The sequence below is a fragment of the Cupressus sempervirens genome, chromosome 6 (genome assembly GCF_028749045.1).
Source record: "Cupressus sempervirens isolate cs-2001-9-10 chromosome 6, ASM2874904v1, whole genome shotgun sequence".
Lineage (NCBI taxonomy): Eukaryota > Viridiplantae > Streptophyta > Pinopsida > Cupressales > Cupressaceae > Cupressus > Cupressus sempervirens.
This window is the reverse complement of record NC_143123.1, coordinates 6,868,017-6,874,855: the sequence shown is the minus strand read 5'-3', so window position 1 is coordinate 6,874,855 and position 6,839 is coordinate 6,868,017. Positions and strand designations below refer to the sequence as shown.

The 6,839-nt window shown below is 31.7% G+C and overlaps 1 long non-coding RNA gene across 1 annotated transcript; it reads right to left on the bottom strand.

Annotated features, from left to right (window-relative positions):
* Window positions 1-5,384: 5,384 nt before the first annotated feature.
* On the bottom strand, window positions 5,385-6,507 carry LOC149550725 (uncharacterized). The gene is made up of 2 exons (XR_016353261.1): window positions 6,265-6,507; window positions 5,385-5,937 (listed from the first exon to the last, which is right to left on the bottom strand). It is a non-coding gene; the product is annotated as an uncharacterized LOC149550725 (long non-coding RNA).
* Between the last annotated feature and the right edge of the window lie 332 nt (window positions 6,508-6,839).

Sequence of the window (6,839 nt, the reverse complement as noted above, 5' to 3'; positions counted from 1 at the left end):
TCTGCCCATTGGCCAAAGTTGAAGAGATAAAAAGCAATTGTGTGGATAACACGTATCAAACTTGTAAAAGGATATACACATTGAATATACGGTACTGATGTATATCTGACATCCAATGGTAGCAATTCCTTCATTACGACGTATTCCTATTGTCTCAATTGTCCTGTATATACACCCTATTTGATGGGAGATAACATTTAATCAAATCTCAGAAGCCAACAATCTTGGATTTTAATTTTATTTTAATATATGTATGGTCAAAATCTGATGGATAGATAGACAATACGGTTCTATTCTATTCTATCTATTTTATATCAGATAAGGATTACAGTCTTAGATTGCCTAAAAAGCAAGGCCATCTTCCAAGAATTTGGAATGTTGTTCTTTTTCTTTCTTTTAATCTTATATGTCCAACAAAGAGAATATGCAGCTAGGATGGTTGTAAAGAAAGATACCCATGAATAAATATAAATGTAACTAGATCATCGAAGAAATAAAAGTTTAATGGTCTCACAGGTATAGATTCTTTAGGGTTCCACAATAATTCAAACAATATAGTAAATTGTATCTAAAATGGGTACCTATTAAAATTTTATATGAAACCACATCTATGAAATATAATGATGTATAGATTTTAAGAGAGTTTTATATTTATTTACTTTAAAATCTTAAATGTATGATTCTAATATTTAATATCAAGCCCTATGTATAATTATATCTTAATATATATTATTTTAAATATTTTTATTGTTATATAATTAGATTAATTTGTTATATAGATTTTTTTTTCATTTTTTATATTGATTTATAAATTTAATATATAGTCTAGATATAGATTTGTGCGTAGAGTCACTCCCTATATGAATTATGGTATATGTGATTTATCTCAGTTAATAGATATGAATGAATCAATTCATATCCATAGTTTTCACAATCATTCAACATTAGATTTGAACCATGTAACATTTGTAATGATTTTTTTATCAATTCTATAATTGATCTCAACAATTGCATTTTAAATAATCAAGAAATATCTTATCACTTTTATTTTTAAAATTGATATTTTGATTCAGTAAGTATTCAATCAACTTAGAATCTAGTTCATATTGATTGTTCTATACGTCCATTAGACATATAATTAATCATACATGTTTCTTATTTTCCTCTACAATATCAAAGATCAAATCTAAAAATATTTTCATTTAGATGATATTCAATTTGAATTGGTAGAGATTTCTTCTTATTTTTTAGAATGAAGAATTTGCAAAATAAGATATGAAATTAAAAATCCAATTCATATCTAAATTTAGGAATCCATGAATATTTTGGTTGAGGTCTATTTCTATAAGCTATAAGAGTAGATATGTGAGTCTTCAACATCCCCAAGAATCCCCGCTAGATGAAATAGCCTTCAAAAGAGAGAATAGAAAGAAAACTTGCATGGAAAACATTGATTAAATAATGAAAATGCATGATACAAATAACTAATGCCTAAATAACTAATGAAGATTGTTGAATCTTCCCCTTCACCTTTGGCTGGATTTAGTCTTGGAGCCCGTGGGGGAGGCCATTGGAGATTTCCAGATGGCTGATGCGAAATCTTTCGATGTGTTTAAAATGACGTATGCTCGCATTCTTGTGGAGGTTGATGGTTCTAAGGGTCTCCCTAAATAGATTACTTTGGCTTCTCCAAATGGTTCTTGAACCTAGAATCTTGATTATAAGGGTATTCCTTTCAGATGCAAGAAATGTCACAAGACTGGCCATCTCGCTACGTGGTGTTCCTCTGATAAGCTTAGATCGATAAAATCACCTTCTTGGTGGTTAGGGATTTCAGACCATCATTATTTGGTTCAAAAAGTTTCCAAGGAAAGGGATGGGGTGGATTGTTCACCTCATAATGATCTTTCTTTGGCAGATGATACTGTTGTTGTCTTTGTTGATACAGATGTTGTCTCTAAGGTGGCTTTGGTTCAAAATGTTAAGGTTGTCCCTTCTTTAGTTGTTGGCTATGTCCAGAACATTGATGTTGGAGTCAGTTCAATTGCCTTATCTCTTGTTGTTGTGAGTATTGATGCCCATGTTTCTTTTGTGAGGGCTTTGGGGATTAGCGGTGGTGCTACCCCTTTCCCTCCTATGGATACTCTTGCGATATGCCCTGGTTCTTCAAGTTTATCTTTGGATTGGCAAACGATTGCTGGAAAGATGAGGATGGATGGACATCAGTTGAAGGAAAAAAGTTCAAATCCTCCAAACCTTCATTTGATATGTCTTTACATTTTCAAAAGACTAGACAAAAATGTAAATCTTGATGGTCTTTTTTTTTTGGGTTGGTTTTTAGCCCTCTTGTTGGGTACTATGGTGTGTCCCTCTAGTTTGTTGGGTGGTGTTCCATATTTGTGTTAAGATCCTTCATTGCTATATCTTTTTTTCTCTTTGTACAAGGTTTCGGGTCTTTTCAAAACCTATTTTTACTTAATCATTTAAACTAATGTCTAAATAACTAAAAGCAAATAATGAGACATTGTCCCATTATAGGGACCTTCTAGAAAGTCATGTGGGATATAAGAATAACTAATCCCAAGTAATTTTATATTCAAATAGGTTCTCACTAATAACTAGATAGTAAATAACCTCATCCACACTAACACCCCCTTAAGAGAAAATAAAGGACTGAAATTATAATGCAAATGATGTAATATGAGATACAATATCATGTGTCCCAACAATAAATCCATTTTTGGTACCTATGCACAACTAAACTCTTGCAAAAAGAGATAAGGATAAAATCATGTGGGACAACAATCCTCTCAAAATAAAAGAAAATAGACATCATGTACAAGTGAAAAACAAAGCAATGTATGGAGGTATCAACACCAATACCCCCAAGTACTACAACCCTCACAAATATACAATTATTATCCTCTCATAAAAGGGTAAGAGAGAGGGGGGCAACTATGCAGCCCCCGATAATAAATAATCTTTTGCAATAACTATAAGTGTTTGAGGGAATTCATCTAAAGTTTACAAACAAACATGTCCCACATAGAGAGAAACATATTATGTCATTGAAAAGTTCTCTTGTGTCTCCTTGTCCATGAAAGATGATGATGTCATAATATAATTTGGTAAGAGTGACATGTTGGAACTATGCAAAAATTATTGTAGAAAAAGCTCAGAAGACTAAAATGATAACCAAATTTGTCCTCGGAGAGGTGGAGAGGAAAGATAACCTCTCAAATGTGTATGTCCTTCGACCAATTTTAAAATACATTATACATTGAAAATACATATATAGGAAAAAAAAAATACATTACAAGAATCAAAGCCTGAAATTTTTAAAAATATATATATTGAATCGTCAAGGGGGCTTGTCTAAGGCAAACATCCTTGCATAACTAGCTCGAAAGAGTTTGGTCAAACCTTTTTTAACACTATCCAAAATAAAATAAAAACATTGCTCATTTGCTCTACATATATATAGTTTCTAAGAGGAATTAAAACTTAAAAAGACTTGATAAAACCCCTCAATATTATGTAAAACCACAAGTCTATTGTATAAATTAACAATGTAGATCTTAAATCAGACCTCAACATGAATTTTAAAAAAATTACTACACGTATTTCTTATATAACTCACTAGTGGAATACAACTTCATTTCTACCTTATCTTAATTCAAAATAAGGTAACAATAAAAAATCTAAGAGCATGATTATGTCAAGGGGTATCATGTAATTTTCATAGTTAACACATCATAATTAATACTCATTGCCACAATAAAACAAAACTCGTTTAGTAGATTAAATATTAAATAAATGTATTAAAAATATAGCAATACAAGCCTACTTTTACTTTTAAAAAATCAGAATAAGGGAAGGTTACCAATAGTTACTACATAGCTACTTTGCACATCCTAAGCTTCAAAATTATTTATAAAAAAATTGATGATTTTTTTTAAAAAAATCTATATGTAACATAAGTGTTATAGTAGTGTTGTTTTGGTTTCTCGAGAGTGATGTTGAATGTTGTGAGATTCCTTATGTAGATAAAGATGAAAAAGTTCTCATTTCGAGTTGATGTCCACTATATATTATCTAGTGTCACAACTCACTAATACTTATATGCAAATACCTAATAATCATGAGCTATTGGTATGGATAAAATTGCACATTTTTTCTGGTTGTTAAAAAAAATTCAACTACTAGATAGAAGTGGGCAGCTATTGGACCCCTAGACAAAAGGTATCATTAGTCATTATAGCTATCTTTACACACCCCGAGCTCCTAAACAATACACTATGATATTTTTTTGGTTGTCTCTATATGTGAAGTTCTTATAGCTATCAATTTCTTAAGAAGTCTCCCAACAAGTGAAAAATACCTTGCTCAAAATGGAGATGTGCTCAATATGGAAAAGGCTTCAGCAAAAGGAGCTAATAGTATGCAGGACACAACTTTGTCCTACCTTAATTTTACTCTTAGTGGGTAAAGTTCAAGCGTTAATTGAGTAGATTTATTCATGAGAATTTTTTTCAGTGCTGCTTTTAGATTGTATTGTGTAAGTATTGTTTCATCAATGTTTCATATCACACTTCGTGATTTCTTCATCACGCTCTATGATCTCTCTATCATGTTCCATGATCTCTCAAATAATATTACTTGAAATGTTAATAAAATAAATACTTCTGAATTTTTTTGGACACTGCTTTTGAATTGGATTGTGCAAGTATTTTTTTCATCAATGTTTCAGATCACACTTCATGATCTCTCTATCCCTTCCCATAATCTATATAATGCTTAATGATGAATCAAGTAGTATGGTCTGAATTGTTAATAAAATATATGCATATACAATCGAATCTAAAACAGAACTCCAAAAAGATCAAATAGTATGAAGGATACTCTTATCTCAAGAGCATTTACCCATAGGTAAGAGCCCAGTCTCTTTGTTGAACGTGTTGTTACCTTCTCGGGGCAGAACTTTTGTGGGTAAATTTACAGGTAAAGTTACTAAGTTGCAGACATTCAGCAGAGTAATGGCAGAATCATGGCCTTATATCCATCTGTCCTCCCCTAATGGTTTTTCCAATGTTGTTTCCTTCAGACCTAAAGGTAAGGATTACATCTAGATTAAACCGATGCTGTCCTACAAAATTCGTTTATTTAACATTTCTCCTTTTAAGGTAGAAGAGAGCCCTATAAACACCTCAATAATTGATTCAAATCACCCATTCGACCCATTTTCAGAAAGGAGAATATGGGATATGTTTGTTGGGCATTATGTGAACTAGATAATTACAGTCTCAACCTACTAATTTATATCGGATAAAGAATGGCATTTCACAAAGTCTTAAACTAAAACAAAGCAAAGAATAAACAAAAGCTTCAGTAAAACATCCATAGCTTATTCATTTCAAACTCTGCTGTTACAAGAACGCCATCAAGCTTTAAACGAGACAAGTATCTTGTCCCTTCTATACATTTATCAGATCCCCCTCTCAAAAGAGACCCACTGATTTGATTTTACTATTAAACTTTCATTAACAGAAAGAAAAGGCTACATAGAAAGACTTCTACATGTTTACTCTGCACATTATATACACAATGTAAATACACCATGATTCTCTGAACCTTAACACCGTCACCAACACAAGCATCAGAAGAACTGGTTAACTCGTTCATTAAGCTTTTCTTCATTGGCCTGTAATACATTGTCCTCCCTTTGCAACACATTTTTTTGTTGTCACTGAGATTAACTTTGGAGGCCTCAAAAAGTGCACATGATTTGCAACACTGAAATCATCCAACAACTTTCTAACCTCACCATTATTGTTCTCATAGTGCAAATGCCCTGGACTATAAAGTGGGTCATAAAACACCACCTCTCCATTATTTGATTCCATTCCCATTTCTCAAGCAAAAGCACCTCAAATGATCCTGTCAAAATTTATTACAAAACAATTTATATCAAGACATATTAAAAGAGAGGAGAGTATTCTTTCATTCTAATGATAGTGTGATCCAAAATGTTAATACACACAATCAAATTCAATTTCATAATAATAGATCATATAGTATGATCCAAAACATTCACACAATCAAATTCAATTTCATAATAATAGAACCATATAGTGTGATCCAAAACATTCACACAATCAAATTCAACTTCGTAATAATGTTCCAAGAGCTATTAAAAAAAATGATTTTAATGCTACAAGAATGGTTTCTAAGCTACATATATCTGAAAAAGAAGATATAACTTACTTTGAGCACGAACTCCCTGTCTGAAGCTGAAACAACTTGGCCAATTTTATAGGAAAAGAGAGTTGCAAGAAAACAAACCCAAACTTTTTTACAAGAACTGAGATGCACATTCTTTAAACATGTAGAAGTTGGGGAGGCAAACATGTGTATAACAGCTGGTGCCAGTGGATGGAAAGTAGGAAATACTTGCAGAGTATATACTCCAATGGCAAATATGACAGATCCAAGTGCTGAGAAGAAGTGGCTGTGTGACGACATGTTTGGAGATATATGGAGTTAGTGTATTAAGTCGCCATCATCTGTACTTTGATAGTGAATTTACAATGTATATCAATTCATGTCCATATTTTTCACAACCATCCAACATTAGATCTGAACCATGTCACATATGAAATGATTTGTCGATCAATTCCATAATCAATATCACCAAATTGCATTTTAAATAATCAAGCAATAAACTCACTTTAATTTTTAAATTCATGTTTTGATTCCTAGTTATTCAATTATTTTAGAATCTATTCATATTGATTGTTTTCTAAGTCCATTAGCAATACAGTTTGCTTGTTTTCCACTAC